This window comes from Ictalurus punctatus, chromosome 14 (assembly GCF_001660625.3).
Source record: "Ictalurus punctatus breed USDA103 chromosome 14, Coco_2.0, whole genome shotgun sequence".
NCBI classification, from domain to species: Eukaryota; Metazoa; Chordata; class Actinopteri; order Siluriformes; family Ictaluridae; genus Ictalurus; species Ictalurus punctatus.
The window spans coordinates 3,767,941-3,782,585 of record NC_030429.2 but is presented as its reverse complement, the minus strand read 5'-3'; the positions used below and the strand labels follow the sequence as shown (position 1 = coordinate 3,782,585).

General features: G+C 43.3%; 1 protein-coding gene across 3 annotated transcripts in view; it reads right to left on the bottom strand.

The window, feature by feature from the left end:
• The window catches only part of peak1 (pseudopodium-enriched atypical kinase 1), an 81,609-nt gene that overhangs the window by 54,092 nt on the left and 12,872 nt on the right, over positions 1-14,645 (bottom strand). The window contains exon 1 of one of the 3 annotated variants that reach the window (XM_017485674.3): positions 3,699-4,427. The exons of the other annotated variants lie outside the window; for them this stretch is intronic. The gene's annotated coding sequence lies outside the window, so the exon portion shown is untranslated. Of the gene's footprint in view, positions 1-3,698; positions 4,428-14,645 lie in introns of those variants that run through there. 3 annotated transcript variants of the gene reach the window in all.

The window sequence follows — 14,645 nt, the reverse complement described above, 5'->3', positions numbered from 1 at the left end:
ATTATTTATATTATAATAATCATACACTATAGACCGTCTACATTATTTATATTATTCGAATATTACATTATAGACGGTCTATAATAAATAAAATGAATAATATAATAAATAATAAAACAATAGACAGAAAGACCTGAGGTGTGAAACAACACCCACATGAACCTCTGGACGGTGGACGTTTAAGGGATTCTGCAGTAATGTGCCGTAAACCGTTTTCAAAACATAACAGCACGTGTCGGTATAATACTTTTACATAAAACAGTCGTCTAATATTCACAGAGCTGACATTTGGACTCTCGATGCGGCTCGGTGTTGAGCAGGAGAGCGCCGGTCAAAATAAAGAAATAAATAAAAATAAAAACCAGGCGAAAGAAAAATTGCGTAATTAAGCACTTTCGAAGTACCATCACCATTTACATTAATTGGAAAATCTTCGATTCGATTCTTTGGCCAAAAAACAACAACAACAACAAAAAAAACATTTCACTTTAGCTTGAATGTTAAATTGAACTTGTAAATTTTATTTCATATTTATAAACTAAAAACATTCTCCAGAACGCAACAGAGCCTGCACGAACATCTCACGGCGGTCAATAGTGAAAAACAATCGCCAGACATTTTATTGGAAAGGAGAATACAATCTATTCTGATAATCACAAAGAGCCAACAGACAAACAAAATCCCTGTGCAAAAGTTAATACACCCATTCACCGCAAAATAAATCAATGCCACCAACGTGTCCAAGTACTCGTCCAGCAGGCGTTTCAAACACCACCACGACCTGAAACGTCGACAAGTTAGCTAATACGCTAATATTCTTCACAGCTGATCATGCGACGCGACGCGATCGTTTCGTTTTTACATGGCCTACTGTTTACTGTCCATGAAAAAAATATGTGGTCAATGTGGAGAAATCTTCCTGCCACCCCATAATAGTGTCCCACAACCCACTCCTGTCCATAGCTGTGCGTCAAAACGAGAGCTGTTTTCGCCGAACGTGCCGCTGTGCATGATGACCAAACATCATGCTCTAAGAAGGTCGTCTTTCCTAGCCACCCTTCCAGGAAAGTCATACTTGTTCGGTCTTTTTTCTGATTGAACATACGTTTAAACGTTCTTACAGTGGCCTGTAGTTCACATGGTGTAGCTCTTGGGCTTTTCTGAGCATTTAGCGGTCCGACGTCGGACGGAATTTGCTGGGATGCCTACTACTGGGAAGACCGGCAGCTGTCTTGAACGCTCTGTATTTGTAAACAATCCGGTTGAATGGTGAATTTGGCATTGTTTGGCGATGGCCTTATAACCCTTTCCAGGTTGATGAGCAAAGTCTCTGAAGCCTTTCTACTTGGCATGATGTAGACACGCACCCGAGTGCTCCAGAACACCAAATTGGCAAAAGTGCAGCTTTGCCAGCGGCGATCACACGTCCTGATGGTTTAAATAATCGTGTGCATTTCATTAGTAACGCCTGCCTGCTTATTACTCTCAATGATTGTGGAAGTAGCAAGGGTGTACTTATTTTTCCCCACCAGGTTTCTGAATGTTTTGCGGAAAGAAAAAATATATAACTACATATAGAAATCCGCTGGGATTTCAGAACGGATTGAATTGAAGAACTGAATTGATAGAGGGTGTACTTTCTTTTCCCATGACTGTATGTGTTACAACCAGGAAGTGACTGGAAGTAAGTCAGTCGTTTCGAATTCCTGAGTTTGTTGAGCGATTTCGTCATAATGACCTCACAGAATCCAGCCCAATGAGGTCACCGAGCAAATTTTCCGTCGGACCCTTCCAGGGAGGTGGGGGGGAAGGGGAGAGAGAGAGGAGGGGGGGGCGGGGCGGGGCGTCTCAGCTGTACTGATGTACTATTAGAACACGTCAGTGAAATTCTCGGCTAGACTTTAACGATCCACCCTCATAGTAAAGCCATAAAGACATTGAACTTCAGTTACTCCAGGGTACCGCTTTTCATTTGTGAAATATGTACGACATGCCACGCTGAGGGGAAGAAAAAAAAAAAAAAACACCCTCGTTACATGCCTCGTATGTCATCTGATCTCTTTAATGAGAAGCCATTAAATGCTAAATCCTTTTTAGGATTGAAAAGCAATTCCTTCCCTGTTGATAAAGGATGCAATATACAAACAACACGGCAACACACGAAACCTGCCGTGTACCGCGACAGACAAGAAGAAGATACACAAGGCTCTTCGCTGCGTCGCTCTTCCAAACAGCGGGGTATCATTTCGAAGATTTGAACGCCGAGCTGTGTTTCACTTCGGCGTGTGTGGATGATGATCTGAACCGGCTCGTCTTCGAACTCGAGCTGTCTCCACGTGTTAATCTTTCCGACCGGGAACGTGAAACTGTTTTGAAGACTTCGACACACACAGCATTTGACGCAGGTCAGGTTGCAAAGTAGTGCGTTATTACAGAATTCTATATTGTGCAAAACGTGTTGCCACATTTGTGGCCCGTCAGGGCGTCACGTGCCCACTGAAACACTCAGTACTGTGAAGTGCTTTTATTTCAACACTCAGTGCGTTTACACGGACAACGATAATCCGATATTAAGACGATACTCTGATTAAGAAACTAGCATGTAAACAGAGATTATTGATGACCTTAATCCGATTAAAGTCGTACTCGAAGTAAACACGGACGGAATTAAGACGTGTGGAGTATTCCTGTTTTAGTCGCGTTATCGACGTGCGTTACAGACACGTATACACTTTAATCACACTATTAACGTCGTGTGTGCGACAGGACACGTACACACACGGCAGCGCTCGACCGTTTCACGGTAAACAAGAGAGCACGGCCGCGTCCCAAATCGCATACTTACCTGCTATAGGCCTGTAGTAGGAGAAATACATGCATCACAGCTACTATACGTACGCGGTTTGGGACGCAGCCCACGGCTTCAAGCGTTCGTCTATTTGCACGTACGGCACGACAGATAATTAACCGCACTTGAAGCGTTCGTAAAAATTTTTAATAAATACACCCAAAACTGTATACGGTCCCATAACGAAGACCGACTGTACGTCGATACGTGAAATTCTGGAGGGACGTCGGACGGCGTGGCGCGGGGACGTAATGACGTGTGTCGTTAATCGATCTCTGTTCTATAACACGTAAAACCTGAACATGAAAGGAATATTCTAAAAGCGACTCATGTAAACACCTTAATCAGAATACTGTCTTATTCAGAATAAGCTCAGTGATTAGATTCCCGCTGTCCGTGTGAACGCAGTCACTGTAATATATTGCTTAAACATCGCAGGGTGATACAGATTTAATGAATGCGCTGGAAAACTTATACATCACATATAATGTGTTCTAAAATATTCATTCTTACTGGACAATGTGAAGTAATAATGCATTTCTTAATAAAAGCCTGCTTTAAACTCTACGTCTATATCCTGCAACATGTTTGGGCATGTCCATGTGTTTCTGACCGTGGTCATGAGAAACAAGCCCTCGCGCCCCTTCCAGCTCTGTGAGTCCGCACACCCACATTACTACATTCCTAAGTACACACAGCGTTCGGGTTTGACGCCGTTCCAGGGTCGGGACACTTTTCCACTCTGCCTCCTACACGTGAACCTGAAACCCATCTTTCTCGCACGCTTGGAACAACCTAAGCGACCAGCAGAAGTAGCAGAGCATTTATTCGAGATAAAACACACACCCACCTGGGACTTGGTGCTACAGCTCTGTGCAGAACACAGGAAACCACGAGAGCATAGCCGGGCATCAGACACGGCTCTGGAGAGACAAACGTCCCTTTCCCAAAAATGATCCGATATGACTCGATGCTGAATCCCTGGCTGGAGCTGCTGGATGGACCGCTTCCGCCATCTCATGAGTCCTACTTTAATTCAAACCACATCAGTTACCTCGATCTGAGCAGAGCATCCCTGCCTTACTCTCTACAGTCCACTGCATCCACCCAAACATGCACAGAGAGAGCGCGAGAGAGCGCGAGAGAGACCACAGAGAGGAATAACACTATATAAGGTCTTCACTTCTTGACTCTAAACACTTAAGACTGTTTACTCTCTGCTTTCCCTCAGCTCTCCTTTTTAAGACAACTCCTAATGAAGCTCTCTCATGTCTGCTGGAGGAGACGTACCAGACCGTGGGTTGTTTGATTTACAAATGGGGCTGTGAGAGAGACTCTCCATCTCCTCCTTCGTTTCATTTATTTATTTCACAAATGAATAGGAAATATCGAAGAAGCATTTCGTGCGCTAATATTGTGTTCAACTTTGACTGGAAGCCGCTTTCAATCAAGCCACTGTTTAGATGAACAGACTGTGTTATTTTAGACTTGTTCACCGTCCTGACGCTAGCGTTCAGCGGTAACAATGGACAAACGTCCCCATGCATCACCCGCTGAACAAGCTAGCGCTGTGTCTCAAATCACATACTTACAGTGGGGGGGGGGGGGGGGGGGGGGTATTGGACACGACAAAAAAAAAAAAAAAATTCAGTAAATATATGTCCAGTGAGGTCATTCACATGAAATTTTCACCAGACTTCAGTACTAACTCAAGAAATCCGGAAATATAAAGAATTCACAACGTTAAAGTCCATAAATAAAAGTTGTGTGTAATAAAGAGGAACGACACGGGGAAGAAGTATTGAACACGCGTATACCGCGTGCGTACACCGTATGTACAATCCAAGAACGTTATTCAGCACTAACGCTAACCGATTGTCCTACTACACTTTAGCCTAAACTGCTCACGTAGCCTTCAAACCAACCAAAGGGTCTGTACTGTGTGCCGGTCTCCTGTACTCTCTAGATCGGTAACTACTTTTGAAGGTTGATTTGAGACGCAGCTCATCTGTTGTCGGTTACAATTACAGAGCATATAAAAATGTAACACCTTACGCACACTACTCTCAACCGATTCCATTGTTTATCACCTTGCGCAAGATGTTTTTATATTATAGAACAGTGAGCAGAAGGGCTTCGAAAGTGTCCGAATGGCATTTTCCTCAAAAGCTCCCGCCCGCACTGTACAGTAAACGCCAGAACTGAACTGCAACCGAGTAAAACACATACTTCTCAGCAAACCACGGACCGGGGTTTAAGCCACACCATCGAGCCCGGTACGAGTGGATCTTACATTAGAGTAATCATCTCCTGGGAGAAAATATGACGTGCACCACCCATACTGTAAAGGCTAAAAACGTCAACGGGTGCAAAAGATTCCCGTCACACTTGATACCCACAATGCCCACCCGGACCAGCACAGGTCAGGCTCGGAGGAGTTCTGGTTTTGGTTCATTTCCTGTAATCTCATGCTCCTGTTTCCTGTTACAACCGACTCGAGTGGATCTCGTAGACCAGAACTCCTTTCACAGTGTTGTCCTTGCAAAGTATTGCCACCTTCCGAGTAATTCACAGCCATGTTCTATAGTTTGCCATACATTACCGATGTACCAATGATTTCTGGATTGCTTTCGTGACTCTTGTTTTGTTTTGTTTTTTTGGATATGCTCTATTGCTTATGGGTTTGTGTGTGAATATGAATGAGCCCCCTGAGTCACATGTCGGAGCAAGGATAACTTTCTGGGCTCACATTATCCAAGCACAGTCTATCCCCTCTGCATATGCAGCTTTCAGTGGGACCAACCAACACTACTCAGCCAGATCCCCGAGAAGCCAATGCTTTAAAACCCTACATTGTTCGTTTGCAATTAGCCCCTACTCTTGGATTGGTTGAGAGTGCCTTCAAAAGTGCCTGCGGTGGATGCTATTACGCGAGCAGACTTGCGAGTCAGTGCGTGTAAGACTCCAGTGAGCTGCCTGACAGCAGAAACCCCAGGCTGACGGGCTGTAAGCGCCACCCAAGATTGTGCCTGGGTTAACACCGTCTAGCTCTCCACCACAGATCTGAGAAAAGACACGAAATATGGTCTGATGCCTCTCACATTACCTACAATAACAATCGCTGTGAATCACCGAAACCTCAAGCATGTGTTTTGTTTTCCGTGAGAAGTCGATCTGAGCCCTCGTGTCTGGATTACCTGCATGACGTTTTAGTATGCGGCCTTCTACCCATGTATGCTTGTGAAAATGTGCTCTTTGGACTTTGCTTCGTTCTATAATCATGCGCGTTTGATTTCTGCACACGGAGCCGAACAATCCCGCTGACTTCCTGGTGTGACAACCCCGGTGATTTGGCCACAGGGTCGATCTATTTAAAAGATATGCTTCAAGTACATGGAACCACGTTTAAACATCACGGACCCTTGGCTAACCATCACAGACCCCACCCTGAGAATCATGGATCTCGTAGACCGTGTCAAATAAAATGCATTCCTGGCGTGTGTAAAAAAATAACCCGTGTGAAAAGCTGGAAGTCGAGCTAACTGTTTGGGGAAAATCATCCACCGAAGAAGGTCACAGAGAAGCCACTCGTTCTAATTAGAGCATTTTGGTTTCCTACACATAGGTTACGCGTGGGCGGCCGGTCCAGGTAAAAGACCGCTGTACTAGAATAACCTTTGTCCAACCGCTAAGGTTAAAAAAGCGCTATATAAGTGCAGACCATTTAGCATTTAACCTTAGTGAAAATACAGGCTTATTTACCCGACACGACTGTTTTGACTGAAGTAATTCAGACCGCATGTCCAGGAACGACACGGAACACGGAGTTTAATAGAATCGTAAGAAGGCCGTGATTTAACACGGATTTATAGGAGCAAAAGCGAATCGATGCAGAAAGAACCGACACGGACTCCTGGACCTGACGGCACGGAGAGCCGAGAACGCCAGGGTGAGGTTGCGGTTCAGACTACAGTATCGACTCTATCGATCATACTCAAAATATCTGTATAAACAGATGTAGAAAACAGATCCGTGGTACTTCAACACCCCCCCCCTCCTCTGTGGCAAACACTGCACATGGAGGAGAATTGTGCCTGGCATCCCTGACACAAATAAGTTACATAACAACTCCCTCTGTGACTAACAGACGACACATTTCTAAAGTTTGGGCCTAAACATCTCCATCATTCAAACTTTCATGATGTTCCGAGCTCACAGCTTCTCGCCCTGCTGTTTCTCATACCCTCATCGACTTTCGTGCCATTTCTGCCTGGTGTGATCATCAACTTAAAGTGAAGTCAGACAACCCCTCGGGCCGCGAGATCACCCGACAAAACCCGCTACTGAACATCTTCCATTCACATGCACGCGGTTCTAACGAGCAGAGATCTTTTCCCGAGCCTCAATCGTTAGGTACATGAGGGATCGAGACGGGGAAAAGAATCCATTTTGACCGAGTGACAGATGAGAAATGAACGCTACGGGCTAGCGCTGTCGAATTCATTTCGTTTAAGCTGCTTAATATTTAATATACAATCACCGGTCAGTATTGGCGTACAATGTTACACCGGCTCCAACAGAAACCTCAGCAGCACTGGATCAAACGAACCAAGATCATACGCTTTGTAAACATAATCGGGTCAGGTGATTTTACACAGTAAGACCGAGTCCTAAATGGCGTCCTGTTCACTGTTCGCTCGGTACACAGAGTACAGCAGAACAGTGTTGCAGAAACTACGCTGAGTAAGGCCCAACAACCACATAATACCGTCCCCACCCCCCACCACCCCCCGTCGAAGTTACACAGACCCACACATACACGTGCATTCCCTCCGTCTAGACCGAGTGTACTGACCCGCTCCAGAGCCTGTCGTGTCCACATCCATCTCCTGATACTCTGTGAATGATCTGTTCTATGTAAAAGCTCAATGCATTCTTGTCATTCTCTCTCTCTCACACACACACACACACACACACACACACACACACACACACACACACCAAGTGCCAAGCCCAGATCCCAGAAGGGGAGGCTGAAGTTCACTGTGACCTTTATAAACTCCTTAAACTTGCAGAGATTAGCAGCAACAGTCTTTTTGTTTATTCTTTCTTCCTGCATGCCGTTTGATCGTTCGGAACACTCTGGCGCCGTAGCACAATATTAAACCACTCCCGTCAGATCAGATCAGATCAGATCAGATCAGATCCTGCACTTCAGAAGAGTGTGAATGCAGATAAATGAGTGCTGAACACACATGGACAGTACACCAGCTGTGCTCCTCGAACATTCCACTAACTCGGCTTTCGTGGACGTTTAACTCGTCGCCCGTCGGGACGCCGCGGCTGAGTCTCAGGACAGAACGATTATTTTCCTGCATGGGGACCGTTTAGGAAGTGACACAGCACAGATGCTTTGGGATCTCGCTGGTTTTTCTGCTGGAAGGTAGACTGGAAAAAAAAAGTGCCACTATGATGACAGCACACACTAAGCATGCATATTACTGGCGTCATTCTCCATCTTGTTCCTCCCGTCTCCTACAGAGCACCAGCGGTGGCATCCCTCATTTAAATAAATAAATAAATAAATAAATAAATAAATAACGCACGGCCGAACGCCTTACCGTGCGGGAACGAGATCCTGACGTGTAGGCGCGGGTTAGTAAAGTGAGGGGACGAGTACGTGTTATTGATCCGTGATCATTGTGCTGGTGCACATGCTCAGTGCGTTAAGATCCAGACACTAGAGAAGTTTACACGCGCACTATTATAAACCACCGTACCCACATTACAATAAATATTTACTCGAAGTTCCTTTTTATTTTAAATCATTTTTAACATTAAAATTTTTTTTTTTTTTTTAGAAAAGGTCGCAGTACCCTTGATCAGGGGTGTCCAAGCGTATCCGTAAAGGGCAGGTGTGGGTGCAAGCAGGAGCCACACCCGAGTCCACGTGTTTAATCGGTTCAGCTTTCAGACTTTTCAGACTTCCAGGTGAGAATGAAAACCTGCGTCCACACCGACCCTTTCCGGATAAGACACCCCTGCCCTCCCGCGATAGGTAAAAAAAACAAAAAAAAAAAAAAAAAAACATAAAGCGACATAATTTCATCACATGATTGATATTATAATTGTTTAATCCCTATTCCGCATACGTAAAGCAGTGAGATTTGTGTTCAAATTGTGTATGATGTACAAAACATTGAACGTCTCGGTTGTATAATTAACCATAACTGGATAAAATACACGACGCAGTACTAGTAAGAGCTCTGGTCTATATTGTTCTTCTAATCGTTTTTGTAAACTTCACACCACTTCACAATGAACAGGACTACTCTATCCATTGTACTGTGCGGCTGTGGTTCAGGTGGTAGAGCGGGTTGTACGTTAATCGTCGGGTTGGCGGTTCGATTCCCGGCCCACGTGACTCCGCATGCCGGAGTGTCCTTGGGCGAGACGCTGAACCCCGAGTTGCTCCCGATGAATGAGAACCAGTGTAAGTGGTGCAGTGGTGGCTTGATGGTTAAGGTTACGGCTCTGGGTAACTGATCAGAAGGTCGGGGGTTAAAGCCCCAGCACTGCCAAGCTGCCACTGTTGGGCCCTTGAGCAAGTCCCGTAACTTTCTCTGCTCCAGGGGGCGCTGTATCATTTCTGACCCTGCGCTCTGACCCCAGCTTCCTAACATTTCACTGTGCATATGTATATGTGATCAATAAAGACTCATTAAAGCGCTTTGTAGAACCACTAAGGTTAAAAAAGTGCTACATTAGTGCAGACCATTCACTGCAGAAGAGGTCAAATAAACTCAGTGCTTTTCTCTACTCTCCCCTTTATACGCTGGACTGCAGTGCGTCCACAGGAAGGCTCGTCATGGTGAGTGCAGCCACCCGTGGAAATGGCCAATGTGTTTATACTCGGCAGTAATTACAGTTTGGTAGACTCCCAAGCTCCACACACACACACACACACACACACACACACACATACACACAAGCACAACCCCAGGAAACAGGCACAAGACACATCATGCCCAAGAAAAGCAAATTGGAACAGTTAGTGACGACCTCTTCGTCTGGATGGATTTTAGGTACAACCTACACAGTTAACTACAGCTCACAGTCCTGCTGGAATTTGCCCAGTTTTTCGAGTACATCTAAGAAATTGCTCCAGAACAAATGATCACAGGACGTCGAAACATGTCCCAGGGTCACGAATAAGTTGAGGAAAGCGTCCCCGGTCAGTGTGCAGCTTCTTAAGATAGAGTAGGAACACCACACTGTTACATGACTGCTGCTGAGAACAGCCTGAAACCTGCTCGATACACATCAGTGTCAAAACACACACACACACACACACACACACACCTCTTTCCTTCTCAAACACACACCTACAATTTCCACCTGTCCATCCAAACATGGAAACCAGACACAGAGCACATAACCGGCGCCAGGACACACACACACACACAGAAAGCCAGGATCCTGTGGCGGTATCTCATGGCCACAGGACGGAGCTCCCCTAGCTACTTCCTGTTTGGCACTGTGATTTACTGACTCAACATTTTTTCTCCCGGTTGGCCGCCAGAGCCGGAAATCTTTGGCCGAACCCGGCTGCATGTTGTTACAGCTTCGCGTTACCATCATCGTTACCTAATACTCATGATCTATACTGGTACTTATTGTGTCAGACGACGATGTCCACTAGGGCTGGAGGGAATAATCAGTTCCGTTACAAAAGACTGTAGAGCAGTCTTGTGCTTAGGTCGTCACAGGAGATGCACCCATACCCAGCCTCACCGGATCAAAATAAAGTGGATTATTTTCATACAGCTGCACACTCTGGAGGGACTGCAACGATTCTCCGGTGATTACAGTGTTTTTATTAATGGCGTTGTACATTTGAACAGTTTATAGTTCATAAAGTTAATGTTATAGTGCATCTGCGAGACAAGTTCGTTGCTGTCATCACCTCCGTTATAGGGGAGATAAAGTCACTCCTTCACCAGCCTCTCCATTTCTCCCCCCCTTCTCTCCCCGCCTTCTCCCCCCTAGGAGAAGACTCAGAGCTGTTGCACACCTATATTTAATAAAAAATATATATTTTTTGGATAAACCTGCGTTGTGTTTACAATTGTTTGTCCGGAGAGCAGAGAATTTTTGTGAATTTTTTAACAAAAGAAAGATTGAAAGGTTTAACAATCAAGACGTTTTTCCACAGACTTCTTTGCTCACATCTACCGCCAGTATTAGTGGAGAGCACTGTAAATATAATGTATGTAATAAACTAATGTGTGTGTGTGTGTATATATATATATATATATATATATATATATATATATATATATATATATATATATATATATATATATATATATATATATATATACATACACACACACACACACACACATATATATATATATATACACACACACACACATATACATACATTTATATATATATATATATATATATACACACATATTATATATATATACACAAACATACACATATACATACACATATACATATACATGTATATATATATACACACACATATATTATATATATATACACATACATATATATTATATACACACACATATATGTATATATACACACACACACACACACACACACACACACACATACATACACATATATATATATATATATATATATATATATATATATATATATATATATATATATATGTATGTATATATATATATATATACACATATACACACACATACATACATATATATATATGTATGTGTATATATATATATATATATATATATATATATATATATATATATATATATATATGTATGTGTGTGTATATATATATATATATATATATATATATATATATATATATATATATATATATATATATATATATATATATATACACATATTATATAACGTATTACAATGAGTGCATTAATATAAACTTACTGTATACAGTACACCCAGAACCACTGCCCGAGCCACGCTGTTGTACAAAAGAAAGTCCACCTTCCGACCAATCAAAGTCAAGAACTCGACCCCACTGTAGTACAAGTACTCATACTGACCAGGCCTACTTCCGATCAGTCCGATTAGGAACGCGTCATAGCATACTCAATTACGAGGGAAGGCGGAGGGAGTATGGCAGGGCAGATGGGTAAGCCCATATTCTTTTATGTCCACACACGTAGCCTCGGGGACTATACGGGTCCTTACATTAACACTTCACGTTAGCCCTGGGACGCTGAAATTCCTCGTCTTAACCCCCAGTGGCTGTTAAGTGCAGTTTTATGTCTTGTGCTAAGAAGTCAGAGATTAGAGCTTTCCTGCCATCTGGAGAGCCAGGTATTCTTTACCCCTACCACACGAGTACAGTTCCGCCCACTAGATCAACAAGAGCGTATTAAAAACCGTAATTAGACAGAGCATCTGTGTGCCCTTTTTATGAAGAGCACTCCTAGGAAATGCGACCAAAACAAACAAACAAAAACAACTCTACAAGCTTTTTTTTTAGCAAAAGATTTCAACAAAATGGCAAAGTTTGTGTGGAAACCACCCCTCCCAATCCTCTAGATGTAATCCTACCCACTGCTGTTTCCCTGCCAACTATGTCTGTAGGCCCACAACTGCACATGACCTGTTTACCACCTACACACACCCACACACACACTTCAACACTCACTCTCTCTCCGTTTCATATCTGCTGGCAATATACAGAGCTTACTCATTCTCATGCATCATTCTCAGACAAAGATGTCACTCTCTCTCTCACACACACACCCCTACACACTTCCTACCACTAATATTCCATTACACATACAGTTGAGACTAAAAGTTTACATACATCTAAGCTAAAGGCATTCAAACTCCGTTTATTCACAATTCCACACATTTCAAGCCATAATACATTCCCCATGTTAAGTCGTTTAGGGTTTCCATCGTTATCTCCATAAGAGTTTGTTTCAAAATAATATCTAAGAGACAAATATATCTAAGCTTTTATTTACTAGATCCGATTTTCAGAGGGTCGAAAAGTTTACACACACTTTTCGGTGTTGATGCCTTTACATCCGTTAAACTTGAATAAAGCTCTTCCTGTAGCCTTCCACAAGCTTCTCACAATACTTTGCAGGAAGTTTTGCTCATTCCTCTTGACAGAACTGATGTAACTCAGGATCGTGGGTCTCCTCGCTCAGACACACTTGTTCGGTTCAGTCCACCATGATGCTGCCACCCCCATGCTTCACAGATGGGATGGAATTCTTTGGATTAAACGCCTCACCCTATTTCCTCCATACACAGTGCCAACATCATGACCTCAGTCGCCATCAGACAGAGGTGTAATCGTCAAGTGACCGAGGAAGACCGTGTGCAGTCCTTTAAGGCAGGGGTGCATTTTATATTCAACACAGCAGAGAAGATCAAACATTACAAAGAGGCGTTTGTGTAGCACGGAAGCACGAGCACAAACACTATATCCAGAATGCCCCTCTGTGTGAGAGGGGCAGGGGAAACTGGTGCGAGTTGCTTAAAAGGTTTAGTTTAATTCCAGTTTATTGTCATTGTATGCTGTACTTGCGCGCTTGCAGCGTAACGTCTGTCGTTTATTATAACGGAAGTGATCTATTAGTAACGAGGCCGCGTCGCTCCTCACGCGCGGTGATACACGGTGTAGCGCGAGTAAGACCTGTAACGTCTAATTAAAACACTACGATCAAAAGTAAACAAGTAAAATAATATTCCTAAAGGCGGTGAGGAACAAACCACAAGGTGCAGTGAAAGTGAGATTTTATTATTAATTTACGACTGGAGTTTAATTCTGTGCTTTTTGTGCATCCATAAAGAATAAATGCGATTATATAATATAAACTTATATAAACTTATATGCAGTATTTTTTTATGGATGCACAAAAAGCACTGAATTAAACTACAGTCCTAAATGAATAATATATATTCTAGTGTGTGTGTGTGTGTGTGTGTGTGTGTGTGTGTGTGTGTGTGTGTGTGTTGGGTTCTTTTCAGCCGTATATAATTGGACAAACAGTTGTGTGAAGTTTTAGTCTGACGTTTATATTTGTAACACTCAGTTTGTGGATTTTATTGTAAATAAATGAATGGTACTGAAAGTTTGCCCCGCCCCCATCCGATTAATCGAAAAAAATAATCGTCCGGCTAATCGATTGTGAAAATGATCGTCAGTTGCAGCCCTGGGTTCCTGATGCCAGCTCCTTCACCGGTTCCTTTGTTGTTGTCGTCTTGGGGTTCAGAAGTTTTGGAACCAAAGATGGTTCATCCCTGGGAGTTCATCCGCGTCTCTTTCCTGAACGACGCAGCGTCCGGGTGATCCCAAGAGATTTTATATTTCAATCGGTTGTTTGTATAGATGTCTGTTTGAAAATTGCTCCTAAGCAGGAACCGGACTTGTGGACTTCAACGATCTCTTTTTTTTTTTTTTTTTTTTCCTAAAGTCTTGGCTGAGTTGCTCAGATTTTCCAACGGTCTCGAGGACAAAAAGGCACCGGTTCTAAAAGTAGGCCCTTAAAACACAGCTACAGGTTCACTCGCAATTAACTCCTAATTATGACAATGTGCCAAGCAGAACTTTCTACCAAAAGAACAAGTACAGTAACATGAAATGTGTGAAAAACTGACACTGAATATTTTTAGCCTAGGAGCAGGTAAACTTTTGGTCTCGACTGTACCCCACCAGCGCACGGTGGCTTAGTGGTTAGCACGTCCCCGTGCTGCGGGGGTTTCCTCCGGGTACTCCGGTTTCCTCCCCCAG